This window comes from Phascolarctos cinereus, unplaced genomic scaffold, assembly GCF_003287225.1.
Source record: "Phascolarctos cinereus isolate Bilbo 61053 unplaced genomic scaffold, phaCin_HiC Scaffold_4;HRSCAF=312, whole genome shotgun sequence".
Taxonomy (NCBI): Eukaryota; Metazoa; Chordata; class Mammalia; order Diprotodontia; family Phascolarctidae; genus Phascolarctos; species Phascolarctos cinereus.
Window position 1 is genome coordinate 717,060,137 of NW_027555847.1, and position 15,179 is coordinate 717,075,315.

Genomic DNA, 15,179 nt, shown 5'->3' on the forward strand with positions numbered 1-15,179 from the left:
CCCCCTAGCTAAATGAAAAACCCAGCCACCATGAATGTGAAAAGCTCAGAAACCTGGACTAAAACAGCATGCCGTGGTGGTCTTAGAGTAGCCTAGATTTTTGCATGTTGAGTGCCATCTAGTGGTGAGAGGGAATTCTGATGCCTTCAGTAAGGCTTTCCCCAATCTGGACCTTGGAAGAACTGAGGTCATTCCTGACCTGGTGGCTTCAGGAGAGCGCTAAGCGGTGAACAGCTCGTAGTTCACACTCTCTTGTTGAATTACTGTCTTCCTATAGGATTAAGAATAACAATCCATAATTAAATGGATGTCCATCAACTGGGGAATGGCTAAGCAAGCTGTGATATATGCTTGTAATGGAATATGATTGTGCTATAAGAATTGATGAGCAAGATGATTTCAGAAAAACCTGGAAAGACTTACATGAACTGATGTATGGTGAAATGAACAGAACGAGGACAGTGTCGTACACAGTAATAGCAATATTGTTCGATGAAGAACTGTGAATGACTTAGCTCTTCTCAGCAATACAATGATTCAAGGCAATCCCAAAGGACTAATGATGAAGCATACTATCTGCTTCCAGAGAAAGAACTGATGTGGTTTGAATGCAAATTGAAGCACACTATTTTCACTTTCTTTCTTTCATTTTTTTCTTTTATTCAAGTCTTCCACAAAATGACTAATAAGGAAATATTTTATATAATTGCACATGTATAACCTATATCTGAGTGTATGCCATCTCAAGGAGGGAAGAGGGGAGGGAGTAAGAGAGGGATGGAATTTGGAACTCAAAACTTTAAATAAAAATAAGAAGGAGAAGGAGGAGGAGGAGGAAGAAGAAGAAGAAGAAGAGGGAGGAGGAGGAGGAGGAGGAAAAGGAGGAGGAGAAGAAGAAAAAAAGGAGGAGGAGAAAGATGAAGAGGAGGAAGAGGAAAAGAAGGAAGAAGAGGAGGAAGAGAAGAAAAAGAAGGAGGAGGAGGAGGAGGAGGACGATGAGGAAGAGGAGGAGGAGGAGGAAAAAGCAGAAGGAGGAGGTGCAGGAGGAGGAGGAAGAGGAAGAAGAAGAAGAAGAAGAAGAAGAAGAAGAAGAAGAAGAAGAAGAAGCAGGAGGAGGAGGAGGAGGAAGAAGAAGAACAATCCATGAGACAATTTAGACTATTCACCCTATGTTACTGCTGTGCCCCAACATGTGCCCTGTGGGGCAGCAAGTTGTCACAAAATCATTCAATTCAACCCCTTCCTTTCAGAGGAAGAAATTAGACCAATGAAGTGATTTGCTCACATAATTTCATCCAAGCTGGGGTTGAAGCCCAGGTCTCCTGACTCCCAGGCCAGCGCTCTTTCCATTCTGCCAGAAGAACGAACCCAGCCCGAGGAGAGAGTGAGCCCTCCGTTGTTGGTCATTACATTAGTAGCACCGTCTAGCAGGGAGCGCTTGGCCCGAGCTACTGTGTGGTGCTTTGTTAGGGTTCGGTCTTTGCTTCTAACTGTGAGTCAGGCGTGGGAGGCCGTGTTCTTGGCAGCATTTAAGCGCTCACTGTGGCGTGTAGTCATCTGGTTATTTTTAGCAGGTACAGTTTATGTGACACTGAATAATACATTAAATGAAGAGATTTGAGTGAAATGCAGCTAACCTAACGTTCCAATTCTTTGGGACGGGCACCAGGGGGATTTTGACTCCATTAATTTGATTTGTGGGGCCCAGGTTACATGATGAACATAATGTAAGCTATGTTTTCTTTTGCCTTGCTTTTATCAGTATGAGAAACTCCCAGTGTGGAAATTTCTGTCACCCACATAGATCTGCGACTTCTTTATCATTTATAGTCCTACAGAGTTGCCTGGGGCACTTAGCTAGGGCCAAACAGACAGTCTATGTCAGAGGAAGGACTTGAATCTCCTATATGATGCGGCCTCTCCATTATAGGTATTATAGGCATTGTTACCCTCATTTTCAGATGAGGAAACTGAGGCCCAGAAAGGTTAACTCACTTGCCCAGGGTCAAGTGTGGTAACACTTGAACTCACATCTTCTTGATTCCAAGGCCAGCCCTTCGCTCCCTATGCCTCCACCTCTTGATTGTAACTTTAACAGAGTTTTATATACCAAATTAATGAGTACACAGACCCTTAGTTGAACATTTGCTGCAGAAATTCAACAAATCAGAGTTGGAAGGAATCTCAGAGATTACCTCGTCTGACTCAGGCTTGAGCAAAAACTGACCCTAACAAGTAGGGATGCAGATTTTACCTAGAAATTAGGGGGGACCAAGAGAGGTTCCCACAGAGTGACTGGCCCAAGGCACTTGCCTGCCTATGAATGAGTGGATCATGGCTTTGGAGAAGAGTTTTTAGCCTTGTTTATGTCATGGACACCTTCAGCAGTCGGGTGAAGCCTTTCTCTGAATAATTTTTTTTTTTGTCTAGGCAATGGAGTTAAGTGACTTGCCCAGGGTCAGACAGCTACTAAATGTCAAGTGTCTGAGGCCGGATTTGAAATCAGGTCCTCCTAACTCCAGGGCCGGTGCTCTATCCACTGCGCTACCTATCTGCCCCAATAATTTTTTTTAAATTCATAGTTGAAAGAAAGGTTAAATTTCAGTTAGAGACTAATGAAAATAAAATAAAAATAAAAATATAACCCGTATGCAAATTGTGGACTCCCTGAAATCTATCCACAGACCCAAGGTTAAGAATCTCTACTTTAGAGCTCCAAGGTCATCTAATTCAAACTCTTCATTTTACAGCGGAAGAAACTGAGGCTTATAGAGGGGAAAGGACTTCCCCAAGGTCACACAGCTAGAAAGTAGCAGCACCAGGATTTTAACCCCCAGTCCAGCCTTGTACCTAGTCCTTCCCATGAAAAGAGCACTTCTACACATTCTCCTGATGAGAGAATCATAGGATCACCAATTTAGAACAGGGTGGGGCCTCAAAAATCATCTAAAATAGCCCCTCCCAAGAAAATTTGGAACTCAAAATTTTTAAAATGAATGTTAAAAATTGTCTTTACATGTAGTTGGGGAAAATGAAATATTATTTAAAAAATGAAAAATTAAAAAACAAGTTAAAATGAAGAGCTTTTTTAAAAAATAGCCCATTTTACAAATGAGGAAATTGAGTCTCAGAGAGGTGAAGTCACTTGCCCAAAGTCATGCAGCTTTAGCTGTACTGGGGGTGATGATACATCCCTCCCTCTTGATTCCTGATCCAGAACACTTTCATCGGATCTTAGATCTAGAGCCGGAAGGAGCCTCAAAAGCAAGGGGAAACTGAGGCCCAGAAAGTCAGAAGACTCTCCCAAGGTCACTGAGGCAGTAAATGACCAAGCAAGGACTGGGCTGATTCCAAATCTGGTCCTCTCTCCCCTGGACTGTGATGCCGGCCAGAAGAGGGGGCTGACTCTATAGAGTTGGGTCATATTGGTGAAGGCTCTCATAGCTCTTTTTAGGTTCTTTCCTGATGCAAGGACATGATAATGAAGGTGTGGAATTCTGACCTTTGGATAAGTGGCATGCTTGCTTTTGTTTTTCTTGGGTGAAGTGTCTTCATGGGTGCAGGAGAACTCCCAGGGTGGAAACTCCCTCTACCGTTGCTCTTAGAGAGTGACCTGGGGCACTGAGAGGTCAAGAGCCTTGCTTGGTGTCACAGCCAGAAGAGAGATTTGAACTCGGGTCTCCTGGACAACAATACTGGCTCTCCTATCCCCTATGCCATGCTACCAAACATAACAATCTTCCCAGCAAGACTTGACCATGATTCTCTTCAGCTCCCTTTGAAAGAGGGCCTAAGTCTCTAAGGATCCTGGGAGTTGTGTTTTTTCCCAGTGAGGGAAGAGAAGAAGCTAATTTGTAGAGATTAGGACTGCAGAAGAGGGTTTTCTTCCTGCAATGGCAGCTGAGGAGAGCAAAGGCGAAATGAGTGGAGGAGAAGAGGGGGTGGCATGTGCATTCTTTTCTTTGAACCCAAGCCTCTCTGGGAGACCAGGAGAGGTCAACTTTTAATGGAAAAGAGGATATGACGGGTTTTAGAAAATAGTAATAACTAGCATTTATGTGCTAACTTTAAATGCTTTATAAACATCCCATTTGATCCTCACATCAGCCCTAGGAGATAGATTCTAATATTGTCCCCATTTTACAAATAAGGAAATCGAGGTAAATAGAGATTAAGTGACTTGCCCTGGGTCACATCAATAATGTCTAAGAAGGAAAGATGTGAGTTGAGAGCTTCCTGATTCCAGGTCTAACACTGCATCCACTGCGCCACCTAGTGGACACTCCCTCAGATGACCGGAGCACCGAGAGGAAACAGACGAGGAAGTGATGGTCCCAACCCCTGGGCCCTGGGTCCCTGCCTAACTTCAGATAGGGGTAACTGGCTGCAGGGCTGGGCTCCCAACCCCCCCAGCCTCCTGGTGGGAGAAGCTTCACTCCCCACCTGGGGGTATAATCCCCAACCGCTCCTATGTTTCATAACTATATTCCAAGGGTAGAATTATTATGAACTTAGGGCTTTGCCTTATCTAGTGACCTTTAAGGTTACACCTGCAAGTAGGGCACTACCGTACTGGAAAGTGAATTTAAGTGTTTTAAATTGATGAAAATGAATATTCACCTGCATCGCAGATCAGATAGCAGGCCAGGTGCCATGGCTATGGCCCGCTATAGCTTGATCACTGGACATTTTTAGTAATTGAGTAACAATATGGAAAGTGGAAAGAGAGCTCGTTCTGTGGTCAGAGGACTTGGGTTCCAAGTCTGCCTCTTTCAGTACTAGCTGTGGAAGGAAAGGAGGGGATTAGTAGAGCAGGCCTTGGGCTGTGTGATGAATTTTATAAGGTGCTTTCAAACATACAACCCCATCTAACAATAATTCACACTCATTGAGTGCATTAATGTTTGCAAAATCACACCTACCTGGTGAAGCAGGTAGTATTAATATTTCTATGCAACCAAGTCAAAGAGTAAGGTTCTGAAATGTTCAGTGACTTGCCCGTGGTCATGCAGCCAGTCAAAATCTGTGGCTAGATTTGAACCTGGATCTCCTGATGGGAAGTCCAGCATGGTTCCCAGTGCACTGTCTGCCTGTCAAAGTTTGAGTCTCACAAAAGCCCTGTGAGCACACTCTCACCTTCCAGACTGCTTCTCATATATAAGGTTCCATTTCCTGCCTCTGTATCATTGCATGGACTGTGCTCCGTGCCTGGAATGTGCTCCTTCACCTCGACTTCTTGGAATTCCTCACTCCCTTGAAAGCTCAACTCAGGTCCTGGCTCCTACACTGGACTTGTCTGACTCTCCTAGTTGTGAGGAAAATGACATTGGCTTTACCTTATATGTACTTGACAATGACTTGTGTATGTATATGTCATTCCCAGCAGAATCCTCAAGAACAGGAAAGAGAATTCATTTTTCTCTCTCCTGTTAGACTGTGAGCTTCTTGAGAGCAAGGACCCTAGCACTTGGCACATCATGGGCACTTGACTGGAATTGACTTGACTTTACCTCTGTGCTCCCAAGACCTAGTATTTTTGTATTTTTGTAGTTGAGACATGTCTGACTCTTGGGGACCTCATTTGGGGTTTTCTTGGAAAAGACACTGGAATAGTTTTCCTTTTCCTTCTCCAGTTCATTTCATGGATGAGAAAACTGAGGCAAACAGGGTTAAGTGACTTGCCCAGGGTCATACAACTAGTAAGTGTCTGAGGCTGGATTCGAATTCAGGAGGATGAGTCTTCCTGACTCCAGGCCCAGGGCTCTGCACTATGGTGCCACCTAGCTGCCCCCCAGTACATACTGCATGCTTAATAAAGGCTAGTTGAATGAATGAATGAAAAAATTGTGTACTGGCATCATTATTAGGAAAGTGTCCTTGTTCACTGTTCTTGCCTGGACAGACTGTGTGACTGTACAAGTCTTTCCATAATATATCCGTGTCAGACAGGGAGTCAATGTTTCCCTAAAGATTATGTCCTCTCATCAGCATTTGCAACTGCAGCTGGTTTTATCTATGGTCTTATCAACAGTCCTCCCATGGAGTCTTGGACTGATGGATAGAGGATGGAGGAAAAGGCATGCTCTAAATAAGACCCGGGCTACCTTCCACCTGCTTGGGAGGCAGGTTTGGACTCTAGACAAAGCAGGCAGAGAGTACATAGCAAGTACTTAATAAATGATTTTCAAATGTGAAATGAATAAGTGTCCTAAAAGTTAGGGCCAAAAAATACAATAAAATTCAGGGCCATTCAGCAACAGAACAGCTGCCCTGGAAGACTGTGAGCTCCCTGTCCTCTGAAGGAATTTACCTGCCAACAGCCGGGGCTTTTTTCTGGGTATCGTAGAAAAGATTCCCATGCATTCTGTATTGACAAATCTGTGTGCACACTGTCTTCTCTGATAAAATGTAAGCTTGTTGAGGTCAAGGGCTGCTGTTTTTGTCTCTGTATCCTTGGTGGGTGAAAGGAAAGAAATCTGTATTTATTCCTTACTGCACAGACACTGTGCCCAGCTCTTCACAATTTGACCTTCACAACAATCCTAGGAGGTAGGTACTGTTATTATCCTCATTTTACAGACGAGGAAACTGAGACAGACAAGAATTAAGTGACTTATTCAGGGTCATGCAGCTAGCATTAATAACAATTTTTGCTGTTGAGTCATTTCAGTTGTGTTCAGTCTCTCCATGACCCCATTTGGGGTTTTCCTGGCAAAGATACTTGGAGTGATTTGCCATTTCCTTCTCCAGCTCATTTTACAGATGAGGAATTGAGGCAAACCGACTTTAATAACTTGTCCCGAAGTCACATGGCTAGTTAGTGTCTGAGGCTGGATTTGAACTCAGGTCCTCCTGACTCCAGGGCCAGCACTCTATCTGCTGTGCCACCTAGCTGTCTTGTTAATAATAATAGATAACAATTATTTAGGGCTTACTAAGTGTCAGGCACTGTGCTCAGTGTTTTACAATTACTATCTCATTTGACCCTCAGAACAACTCTGGGAGGTAATAATAATAATGATGATAATAATAATGATAGCTAGCATTTATGCAGCATTTACTCTGTGCCAGGTATCATGCTAAGTGTTTAACAATCATTATTTCATTCGGTGCTCACAGCAACCCTGGGAAGTAGGTGCTCTTCTTAGCCTTATTTTAAAGGACCTATTTGAAGGCATAGAAATGACTAAAGTAATAATAGCTGCAGAGATTGCGGTCCATTAGCTTCTTTTCATGTGACTGTTTTTGGAGTATTGCAAGTTATATAATTCAGCATGTGGTGCTAAATTGCTAACAGCTAATTCTCAAAAAAAAAAAAAGGAAGCATGACTTTCAAATTCAGTCTGCGTTTGACCACCAGGAGACTCAGATTTGAGGCTTTGAGACAGTGAAAAGAGCCAGTTGTGAAGAAGCCAGGAGAGTAAGCTGATAGGAAGGCTTTACTAGGAGGCTGATGATTATAAAGAGGCATTGCTTTGCTGAATGACTGGAGAAAGAGTGGGAGCTCTGAACTGAATTCAGCTGCTGCTCAAGCTGATTGCCTCCCTCCACCCACCCAACCCAGTGCCATTTATAGCTTGAGAGAGGTAAAACATCTCAAAGATACTGATTGTTCTTTACTGTCTTCTTTGGCTTGAGAGGGAGAAACAGAGGGAAAAGACAGGCTTTGGAACTGTTTGCTTTGCTCTCCGCTATGCTGTGGGGAGAGACTCCTGGCTGAGAACTGTCTGGACAAAGCATAATCTTGTTGAGTAAAGAGCTGGCTGAAATCATCCGAATCATCCACAGAGATAACCTGTGAAGCTTTGCATGTCCATGGTTTAAGGGAACTTACTCGTCAGATTCTCATGTTAGACTGTAAGCTCCTTGAGGGCAGGGACTATCTTTTTTTTTTCTCCTGCATTTGTGTCTTTAGCACTTAGAACAGTGCCTGGAACATATTAGACACTTAATGAATGTTTATTGACTTGTCACTACCGTAATATAACACTTTCTCAGCACTCGGTTAAGGATAGTTGTGAGAGCTTGTCACTATTTTATTAACTCAATTTGCCCAACAGGAGAGCAGTGAGGCCCAAAGAGAGTAGCTACCAGAAAATTACTTTCTATAGTACATATTGTTCCTGAAGGGCCCAAGAACATCAAGACCTTTGGTCCAGAGTTGTGATCATTTGGGTATCCCCCATTTGTGTCTCTTTGCTAGTTTTCTGTTTTTGTTTTTATCTTTATTTTATTTTATTTATAGGCAATTGGGGTTAAGTGACTTGCCCAGGGTCACACAGCTGGTAAGTGTCAAGTGTCTGGTCTAAGATCAGATTTGAACTCAAGTCCTCCTGACTCCATGGCTGGTGCTCTATCCACTGCGCCACCTAGCTGCCCCTCTTGAGCTGCTGGATGACATAATGGAATGGGCTACATGTCACTTGGGGATGTCCAAGTACAGACCAGATGGCCACGTGTATAGGTTGTGATAGAGAGGATTTCTGCTTCAGTTAGGGGTTAGATGTGAGGCTCCCTGGGGTCCCTTCCAGTTATGGGTTCTGTTATATTATTATTCTAAGATCTCTCAGCTGGTTTTTCATGAGCTCTGTGGGCCAGGCAGACAGGAGGTTCAGGCATCCTCATGACAAACCTCAGATACAACCCCAGCAGCAGCAGCAACTGCCAACCTACAACCATGTCTGTTAGATTGAAATGACATAAAACGATTCAATGAGGCCTGCCAGGAAAACTCACACGTTCCTGAGAGAATGTGCAGAGCATGTCAAGGCAAAGCTATTATAGGAAAAAAATATATTCAGGAGTTGAGGAGAGGGAACAGAGCTCCAAGGAACAAGTTTTAACTGCGTCTTCCCAAAGAGGCAGAAACTCTTCCTAATGCGGAATACAGTGGATGTCACATTGCATGGCCTGGAGCATATAGGAGCATAAATCTAGCCCTGGAAGGGTCCTCAGAGATCATCCTGCCCAGCCCCCTGATTTTAAAGATGAGGAAACTGCAGCTAGATCCTGGAGGCTGTCAGAACCCTGATCTCTGAGAGTTAATGAGAAAACTTGGCTTCTCACCTTGGTTCTGCGATTGGTTTGCAGTGTGACCGGGGGTCAGCAAGTTCCTCTCCTGGCATCCTCACTTTTCTCTTGTGTAAAACAAGGGAGTTGGGTTATTTCTAAAGTCCCTTCAGCCTCTGAAAGTTTGTGGCTGAAAAATATTTAAAGCATCTTTTTCTGAGGTAGCAAAGAACTGCTGGGCAGTTCAGTCATCTTGACTGGACGCTGATGACCCTGGAGGAGAGAGTGAGGCTGATAACTTCGCACAGCTCTGCCTTACTTCAATTCAATTCACTTGCAAGCCAAGACATCACTCTGCTTGTGTCACTGGTCCTCTTTGAGAACAAAGGATGAACAAGGACTGCAAAGAACTGGAGACAAAATAGGTCCCTAACCATTGGGAATGGATAAGCAAATGATGGCGCATGAATGTTATGGAAAATCACTGTGCCATAGGAAATGACGTATGTCAGCAATTCCACTACTGGGGCGTATCCCAAAGAGATCATGAAAAAGGAAAAAGGACCCACATGGTCAAAAATGTTCAGAGCAGCTCTTTTTGTGGTGCCAAAGAACCGGAAATGGAGGGGATGCCCAACAGTTAGGGAATGGCTGAACAAGTTGTGGTATATGAATGGAATGGAATACTATTGTGCTATAAGAAATGATGAGCAGGCAGACCTCAGAAAAACCTGGAAAGACTTGTATGGACTGATGCTGAGTGAAGTGAGCAGAACCAGGAGAACGTTGTACACAATGAGAGCCACGCTGTGCGATGACCAACTTTGATAGACTTAGCTCTTCTCAGCAATGAAAGGGTCTAAGACAACTCCAAAAGACTCATGATGGAAAATGCTATCCACACCCAGAGAAAGAACTATGGAGTCTGAATGCAGATGGAAGCAGACTATTTTATCTTTTCTTTTTTTCTTTCTTTCTTGTGGTTTTCCCCTTTTGTTCTGATTCTTCTTTCACAACATACTAATGTGAAAATATGTTTAATATGATTGTACATGTATAGCCTGTATCAGATTATATGTTGTCTTGGGGAGCGGGGGAACTCAAAATCTCAGAAAAGTGGATGTTGGGGGCAGCTAGGCGGTGCAGTGGATAGAGCAAGTCAGGAGGACCTGAGTTCAAATCTGGCCTCAGACCAAACACTCGACACTTACTAGCTGTGTGACCCTGGGCAAGTCACTTAACCCCAATTGCAAAAACAAAAAGTGAATGTTGAAAACTAAAAATAAAGAAATAAAACAAAGGTCTCATGACCTGGAGGAAAAAAAAAAAAAAGAAATGATGTATGTGATACATCAAGTATGGGAAGATTTATATGAACAGATGCAGAAGGAAGTAAGCAGTACTAGGAAAACAGTATACACAATGACAACAACAATGTAAATGGAAAGAATAACAGCCAACTGACGGTAATTTTAATGACCAAAGATGCCCCTCCCCCCAAAAAGAGGAGTGATGGACTATGGGTGTAGAATATGGCATACACTGTGAGATGAGATTGATATGCTAGGTAGTTTTTCTGAACTGCCTTTTTTCCTTTCTTTTTAAATCTGTTACAAAGAATGCCTTGCCTAGGGAAGGACAGAGAAGGGATATATTCAGGAGTAAATATGATGTAAAAAGAAATGGCATTAACAAAAATAAAATAAATTTTTTTTAGAGAAAGTCTGCGGCTACAAAAGGATATTATATACTTATAAGATTTAGGGCTAGAAGACACCTGAAAGATGAACCGTTTCAAGGGCATACTGGAGCCAATTCACCCCAGCAATAAGAGTTGATTATTAAATGTTCAGTGTGAGCATTATACCTCCAAAATTGGCAAATGCTACAGAACAAGGCTCGATTGTTTTCTTGAAGTAATGGAGAAGATAGCAATATTGCAGGTGAAACCTAAAGGAGTGTCTTGTGTACATTTTCCCCCAGACAGCCAGTTGTTAAACATTTACCAGCATGGCCCTGATCTAGTTCAACCATTATTTTACAGAGAAGAAAACAGGCCCAGCAAAGAGAAATGACTTACCCAACATGTCCATGTCAGTAGCCTTCAGATGACCTCTGAATGTGCCTCGTTCAGCACTAGATTTATAATCCCAGCACCTCTAAAGATCACTGACCACGGGGCCACTTTTCTTGTTGTTCATGTACCTGATGGACTGCAAACTGTGGAAACACAGAAGTACTCAGCATTTTCAGCATAATCATTGTTTCCACTTCTAGACCTGAGGAATAATTCAAGAAGTCATGTATCCTTTCAATTAGAATCTCAGAATCTCAGAGGAGCTGAGAACTTCTGGTTTAATTCCTATCTAAATAAATATCCTAAGGTAGGGGATGGGAGAAGAGAAAGAGGGTGACATATTATGCCCCAAGGCATTCCATTCCAGTTGGAGAAAGCTCTAATTTTTAGGAAACTTTCCCTTACCTTCCTCATTCTTCCAGCTACTAGTGCCTTCCTCTCCAAATATTACCTTGTGTTGGTTTTATATATAGTTTTTATGCACTTATGAAGTACCCCTTCCTGAGCTATTTCCCCAACTCCCACTTACATTGTTTCCTAGAGGATGGATAAATACTACTCTCGGAGATCTAGGGTTAACTCTCAGTGGCTGAGTTTCTAGTACCATTGCTCATGAGCCCTCACCAGTGTGCTTCCCACTAACAATCTGCCTTCAGAAACAATGGAACTCAATAACCCTGTTTGATAACCCAGAAAACATAAATTACTTAGGAAAGAATTCCAGATTTGATAAAAACTGCTGGGAAAACTAGAAAACAATCTGGCAGAAATTGGGCTTAGATCAACACTTTATACCATATTCCACAACATATTCTAAGTGGATTTGTTGTTCAGTCATTTTCAGTCATGTTTAACTCTCTGTGACACCATTTGGGGTTTTCTTGGCAAAGATACTGAAGAGGTTTGTCATTTCCCTCTCCAGCTAATTTTACAGATGAGGAAACTGAGACAAACAGGGTTAAGTGACTTGTCCAGAGTCACACAACTAAGAAGTATCTAGGGCCAGATTTGAAATAAGGTCCTCCTGACTCCAGGCCTGGCACTCTATATGCTGCACTACTTAGCTGCCCTAAGAGGCAATTACAAAAGATAAAAATGCATGATTTTGATTACATGAAAAACTTTTATGCAAACAAAAGGCTTGAAATCCAAGATATATAAACGATTTACATGATTTTGTGTGTGTGTGTGTGTGTGTGTGTGTGTGTGTGTGTGTGTAATACAATCAAAAGCCATTCCCCAATAGATAAGTGGACAAAAGTTAGGAACAAACAGTTCTTGAAAGAAGAATTGCAAACTAGTAACCACATTAAAGAATACTCATATCACTAATAATAAGCAAAATACCCATCAAAACAATCCTGAGGTTTCACTTTACACAGATGCATTGTTGGAGCTATGAATTGACAAAACTATATTGTAAAGCAATTTGTAATTATGCAAATCAAGAGACTATAATGTTCATACCTTTTGACGCAGAGATTCCATTGCTGGGCTTATATTCCAAGGAGGACACCAATTTAAAAAAAGAATACCATCATGTACGTGAAAATATTTCTAGCAATCTACCAGACATACTTCATTAGCTATTAGTAAAGGTCTTTACTAAGGTGGTATAGTAAGTATAAGATGTAAGAACAGTTGGCACAAAACATTCTCTCCAAATATGGGGCACAGTCTCCAATTATACACACAGCCTCTGTGAAGAGAGAGGGTATAAATTTAAAATACAATAGTTGTGAGGCACAGACGTAGAGACGTGTGGCAAACTACCTGTTGTTCAATCATGTCTGACTCTTCTTGACCCCATTTGGGGTTTTCTCAACAAAGATACTGGAGTGGTTTGCCATTTACTTCTCCAGCTCATTTTACAGAAGGGGAAACTGAGGCAAATAGGCTGAAGTGACTTTCCCAAGGTCACACAGCTAGCAAGTGTCTGGGGATGGATTTGAACTCAGGTCTTCCTGACTCAGCCCTGGTGCTCTATCCACCATAGCGCCATCTATCCACCCTGGGGAAAACTAGTAACTTCAGGTTATTGGAAGTCCTTTCTTCCCTTTATAGAATCCCCATAAAATTCTCCTTAAGTAGAGCTCTCTTCCGGGCTCCAAGGGTCTGGACTCTGCAAAGGCGTTGCCCCTTGAAGCCTAGAAAAGAGCTGTACCTAAGGGGAACTTCATGGTCTCTACACAGACAAATAAATGCAAAATACGTACAAAGTCACTCCAGTGTGATTTTGGTGGCTGAGGCATAGACGCCCGGAGGAATACGGAAGCAAACATGCATTTCCTTCTGAGTCCCTGCTCCCCCGTTGGGTCATTAAAATTACACGATGTTCAGTTTGGGGGTTTTGTTTGGTCTTCCATTTATATTGGAATATATTGTTCATATTGTTGTAGCCACAGTGTAGTTTTCCTGGTTCTATTTACTTCGCTCGTTTTCAGTTTGTTTTAAAAAACATTTCCCCTTCCTTCTTTGCAGTGGTGGAGGACCATGAGTGTGGAATACTGCATACCCTGTCAGACTTGTATGACATATACACTCTGTCCTGTTCTCTCAAAGCCAGCGGGGCTTCCCTCAGGGCTCTGAGGTGTCTTGAGGGGCTTGGGGTGGCTTTTTCTCTGCTGCTTGAATCCGCCCATTTGTTGGGGGCAGTTCCTTTAACTACTTAATATCAAACAATGAAGCCTCTGGCCCTTTTGACTTCACAGGGTGGTGACTCCACTCCCTTCACCACTCGTGTTGCTCCCTAAAAATGCTAAGAGAGGAGGAGAAGGCCAAAGCTGACAGCCCTTTGGGAACGTATCTGCAGCTAATAACAGAGGACATCGAAATCCTAAGACCAGCTCATGGGAGCTGCTTATGGAACATCTCCACCCGATTCAGTCTCTCCATTGAGCTTCCTTCACACATCATACTGATTCTCCCCAGTGCCAACTTCCCTGAGTTTTGCACGTAGAGACAGGCCCCTGAGAAGTCCAGTTGTTGATATATTGGTTGGTCTGTGGGGCTGCTTTTTGTTTCTTTTTATTTTATTTTATTTACTTTTTTTTAGACAATTGGGGTTAAGTGACTTGCCCAGGGTCACACAGGTCACATTTGAATTCAAGTCCTTCTGACTTCAGGGTCAGTGCTTTATCCACTGCCCCCACCTAGCTGCCCCTTTGTTTCTTTTTAAAGATTACTTTCGACACTTATTAGCTGCATGACCCTGGGCAAGTCACTTAACCCCAATTGCCTAAAAAACAAACAAAAAAATTTACTTTTGACAAGGGACTTAGGCTCTCGGAAGAGGGAGGAGGAGCACAGGATGCATTTGAAAATCAAGGTGATATAAAAACAAACAATATCAGTAAAAATTTAAAACATCAAAATATCAAAGAAAAATGATACTACCCATTGTTCTCGGTCAGGACTCTGGTCGACTTTGATGGTGGTGGAAGTTAAAATAAAACATTAATTTTTTAAATTTTTTCTTTTCAGTTCCAAATTCTTTCCCTCCTTACCACCCCTCCCCTTCCCATTGAGAAGTCAAAAAGTATGATATCCATTATACATACAGGTCCTGCAAAACATATTTCCAAAAGGATCCACGTGTACAAAAATATTGATAGCAGTTCTTGTGGTGGCAAAGAATTGGGCATTAAGGGGATGCCCATCAAATGGGGAATGGCTGAGCAAGTTGTGGTCTATGAGTGCAATGGAATACTACTGTGCTATAAGAAATGATGAGCAGGCAGACTTCAGAAAAATCTGGAAAGACTTGTATGGTCTGATGCTGAGTGAAGTGAGCAGAACCAGGAGAACTTTGTACACAGTAACAGCCACGTTGTACGATGACTGACTTTGATAGGCTTAGCCGTTCTCAGCAATGCAGGGACCTAAGACATCTCCAAAGGCCTCATGATGGAAAATGCTGTCCACATCCAAAGAAAAAACTATGGAGTTCAAATGCAGAAAAGCATACTATTTGCTATTTTTTTCCTTCTGTTTTGTTTTATTTTCTCTTTCTTGTGGTTCCTCCTATTGGTTCTAATTCTTCCTTACAACATCACTAATGTGAAAATACATTTGATAGGAATGTATATGTATA